Source organism: Ranitomeya variabilis, chromosome 4 (assembly GCF_051348905.1).
Source record: "Ranitomeya variabilis isolate aRanVar5 chromosome 4, aRanVar5.hap1, whole genome shotgun sequence".
Taxonomy (NCBI): Eukaryota; Metazoa; Chordata; class Amphibia; order Anura; family Dendrobatidae; genus Ranitomeya; species Ranitomeya variabilis.
Genome location: NC_135235.1, coordinates 638,644,817 through 638,649,721, shown reverse-complemented (window position 1 = coordinate 638,649,721; position 4,905 = coordinate 638,644,817). Strand labels below are relative to the sequence as shown.

The following is a 4,905-nucleotide window of genomic DNA, read 5'->3' as shown; positions in this document are numbered from 1 at the left end:
AGATAGGTGTATAATCCAGATAATTAGCTCAATAGTTAGCTCAATAGTACACTTTATTAAAATAGCAGGCTTGCTATATAAAAGAAACAGTTAAGACGCTGCAAACTTGCAGCTTAATCACGTAACCTGGGTGAAGAGTCAGTACCTTAGAAGAAAAGCTGCATCATTTGTCCATTACTGTGGATCGTCGGGATTCCTGGGCAATGTAGATGAAGTCTTTGCTGGAGTACTGTACCGGAGAGCTGCCCCGGCCGGTGGCAGCTACTCCGTGCACCGAACTTGAGCCAGGGGTGGGAGCACTCAGTCTAGGGCCGGCAGCGCCGCACAGTGCGAGTAGTGTGAGCGGCGCGTCTAGGACCTGCGTGACGCAGTGTATCAGGTGACCGCCCCACGTGACTGCAACGTTCGGTACGGATCGCGGTAAGGACCAACACAGCCTACGCGTTTCGAAAACAACTGTTTTCTTCCTCAGGGCTGGTCCTTGCCCGACTTAAAGGTCCTTATATAGCTTCCGTGATCCTCCCTATTAGTAAAAGCCAAATAGCTCCACTCCACAATTGAGTCCTCTGGGAATCAGCGTATCTAGTAGGAAAATCCATTTACTCTCAGTCCTGGACATGGATTTTATAAAGTCGCCACCTCTCCAGTGTGGATGTACAGTTTCAATACCGGAGATTTCCATTGTTTGGACCCTTCCACCATGTACTTCTATGAAGTGCTTGGAAAGTGGGTGACCTGTAAACTTCTTTATGTTGCGCATGTGTTCATTAATTCTAATTTTCAAGGATCTTTTTGTACGTCCCACGTACAGTTTTTTACATGGGCATTTGATCATATAAATTACTCCTGTTGTTGAACACGTAATAAAGTCTTTTATTTTGAAGTTCACATCCCCTTTCTCTATACTAGTAATTTTATGTGTGTTAGTGTGTTTACACACATTGCACCTACGGCACGGAAAAAAGCCTTTTAGTGAGTTCTGAAAATAAGAATAATTAGTAAGAAATGGTCTGTTATGAATAGTAGGGGAGACCATATTTCCCAAATTCTGGGCCCTCTTGTATACAAATCTGGGCCGGGCCGGTATTTGATCCCCAATCACCTTTCAATAGATGCCAATATTTATTTACTATTTTGCGTAGCAGGTATGAGTTGGTATTATATTGGGTGATTATGGGTATACACTCATTATTTGCTTTCTGCTTTCCAATGGGATTAATCAAATCCTGACGTGATTTTATAAGGGCGCTATCTCTCGATATTGCCAGAGCTGTTATGATCCTTAGTGGCTGAGGATCACAAATAGACCAGCAAGTGATCAAACTTAGGACAAGCTCTAGGGAGATGGTAACTGGACTGATCGCAAATCTGAACCTATCCAACACAACTAGAGGTAGCCGGTGAACATGCCTAAAAAATTCCTAGACGTCTCGAGCCAGCCTGAGAAACTAGCTACCCCTAGAGAAAGAAAGACCTCACTTGCCTGCAGAGAAATAATCCCCAAAGATATAGAAGCCCCCAACAAATATTAACGGTGAAGTAAGAGGAAGGCACATACATAGGGATGAAATCAGATTCAGCAAAAGAGGCCCACTAATACTAGAAAGCAGAAAATAGAGCAGGGGTCTATGTGATCAATAAAAAACCCTTACAAAATATCCATCCTGAGATTTCAAGAACCCACACACCAACTAACGGTGTGTGGGGAGAAACTCAGTCCACTAGAGCAACCAGCAAGCGAGGAAATAACATTTTAGCAAGCTGGACAAGAAAACATGATAAACACTGATGATCAAAAAATGAGCAAACAAAACTTAGCTTGTCTTGGAGGGACTGGGAGCAAGGTAGTCAGAAGGAATCTGAGTAGCACTGATTACATCGACAGCCGGCAACAAGTGGAAGTGAAACAGAGCTATATAGGAACCTCCCAGAGGATAACGAACCAGCTGATAGCCAGAGACCAGCAGGATAACAAACAAAGCCACCAGGGGGAGCCCAAAGCAAACGTCACACCATACCACCAGTGACCACAAGAGGGAGCCTGAAAACAGAGTTCACAACACAGAGCATCCTGCTTATACCCTTTTTGTAAAAAATTTGTTTTTTAGCCTCACTATTAAAATCCTCATTTCTTGAGCAATTCCGATGGATTCTCATGAATTGACTTTTAGGAATGTTCAGTAACCAGACTGGGAGGTGGCAACTATCCAGAGGGATGAAGCTGTTAGTATCTGTAGGTTTATAAAAAGTCCTCGTCTGAATGGCACTGAATGAAAATTTCTAAATCTAAAAAATTGATGACATTCGTACTGGTGTTAGATGTGAATTTTAAAAAGAACTCATTTTTATTTAAATAATTTAAAAAATTATTAAGAGTGTGAGATCCATCTGACCATATAAAAACGATGTCATCAATGAAACGTTGCCAGAGGACCAGGCCCGCCCTCAGCCGCCCCTCTGGGTAGATGGTGGTTTCTTCCCACCCACCCACATAGAGGTTGGCGTAACTGGGCGCGAACCTGGTCCCCATAGCAGTACCCCACCGCTGGGAGTAGTAGTCCTTGTTGTATATAAAATAATTATGGGTTAGAATAAATAGCATAGAATCATATAAAAACTCAATTTGTTCCTTGGGAAGCATAGAAAATTTATTTAAAAAATATTTGGCAGCGTTACACCCCCTAGTATGATCTATTATTGTATATAATGAGGTGATATCCAGCGTGCCAAGAATAAAATGATCCTGCCATTGAATGTTCTGTAAAAGCCTTAAAATGTGTGCACTATCTTTAAGATAAGCTGGTAACATCGGTACAATTCTCTGCAGGTGGCAGTCCACATATTTTGATAAATTTGCAGTCAGGCATTGAATGCCCGATATAATCGGTCTGCCTGGTGGGTTGTCTTGGTTTTTGTGTACTTTTGGTAAATAATAAAAAACAGCTAATCTTGGAGTAGGATTATTAATGAAGTCATATTCATGTTTATTAAGAAGACCCATGGTGAATCCTTTATAAGTTAAATCTCTCATATCTCTCATGTAGTCCTCGGTAGGATCCTTATTAAGTTTTTTGTAAGTAACTGAATCATTGAGGAGGCGCAATGCTTCTTTGTGATATGCTTCCTGATCTAATATGACAATCCCCCCACCTTTATCAGCTGGACGTATTACTATTGCTTTATTCCGCTGTAATGATTGAATAGCCTTTTTCTCCTTCAAAGTTAGATTGTATTTATATTTTTGGCATTTTTTATCGTTTAATTTCCGAATTTCATCAGTAACATTTTTTTGAAAAGTTTCCATCTGCTCAGAATATTCATTAGTCGGATGGAACATGGATTTTCCTCTCAAGTCCGTATGCATGTAGAGGTTAGTTTGTGTTCCTTCACTATTCTCACAAATAGGATTTTTTAGGAAATATTTTTTAATGGCAAGTTTCCTCATAAATAGTTTGATGCCAATGAAGGCGTCAAACTTGTTAAACTGGCTAGATGGAGCATATTTAAGGCCTTTTTGTAGTAAGTAAAAAACAGGAAGTGCTGGGGCCACAGCCCTAAGCATACAGCCAGGAAGCATGCAAGGACATGAGGCCCAGATCATGGAGCCGGCAGAAGACAGAACTCGCAGCATGGCCCAGAGTGGTAAGTAAGAGGGGAGATGGGAAGCCATGCAGTTATGACGGCAGGGATGTTACAATGATTTGCTGCTGCTAGACAGCCTGAATACATGTGGGGATTGCCTGTTTGTTATGGAATCTCCACATGTGTTCAGGCTGTCTAGCAGCCGCAAATTATGCAGCTGCTGCGACACAAACCAAATCTCCGAGCACTCCCAAAATACTCGGAGATCACCCAAGCATGCTCGGAAATCTTGAGTAATGAGCACACTCACTGATCACTACATATATGTAGATTTAGAGACTACCTGTCATATTACATTCCCACTTACACCGCAATGGGCAATCTTCAAAATGTTGGGGGAATCTCAGCAATCTCTGCCCAAGCATATAAAAGTAATTTTGGTAATATGGGCTTCGGCAGTTAGGAAGAACATATTACACCATTGGTTGAACCCTAATATACCATCCCAATCACTAATACAGACAAAAATAATGTTCCTATTCAAAATGGATTTGTTGGAAACATTAACCAACAAAGCGAGACTAACAGGGAAGTTTCTCACGACTTGGTCTTTTCTTATTCCTACATTATCACCAGCTATCAAAGATAAACTGAGAGTCCAGTTGAAGGACACCTGATGGTATCTCCTTAAATGTATTGATGGACGTACCTGATTCCATAAACTCTAGATTTTTATGGATGCACAAAGAGAAGTGTGGGGGGTGGGATTACAGAATAAGTAGAGTTTGAATGAGTTTATTGTTTTGATGAAAAAAGTAAAAATGCCAGAAATATGCTTTTTGGTCGCCGCCACATTGCATTAAAATGCAATAATGGGCGATCAAAAGATTGTATCTGCATGAAAATGGTATCATTAACCCCTTTCTAACCTCGGACGGAATAGTACGTCCGAGGTCAGAAGCCCCGCTTTGATGCGGGCTCCGGCGGTGAGCCCGCATCAAAGCCGGGACATGTCAGCTGTTTTGAACAGCTGACATGTGCCCGTAATAGGCACGGGCGGAATCGTGATCTGCCCGCGCCTATTAACTAGTTAAATGCCGCTGTCAAACGCAGATCACATGATCGGAGGTCGGCGATGCTTCCACATTGTAACCATAGAGGTCCTTGAGACCTCTATGGTTACTGATCCACAGTAGCTGTGAGCGCCACCCTGTGGTCGGCGCTCACAGCACACCTGCATTTCTGCTACATAGCAGCGAACATCAGATCACTGCTATGCAGCAGAGCCGATCGTGTTGTGCCTGCTTCTAGCCTCCCATGGAG

At 42.2% G+C, this 4,905-nt stretch overlaps 1 protein-coding gene across 2 annotated transcripts in view; it reads left to right on the top strand.

Annotated features, from left to right (window-relative positions):
- Positions 1-4,905, top strand: part of LOC143767203 (uncharacterized) — a 684,359-nt gene that overhangs the window by 319,793 nt on the left and 359,661 nt on the right. The gene's annotated exons all lie outside the window — the stretch shown is intronic.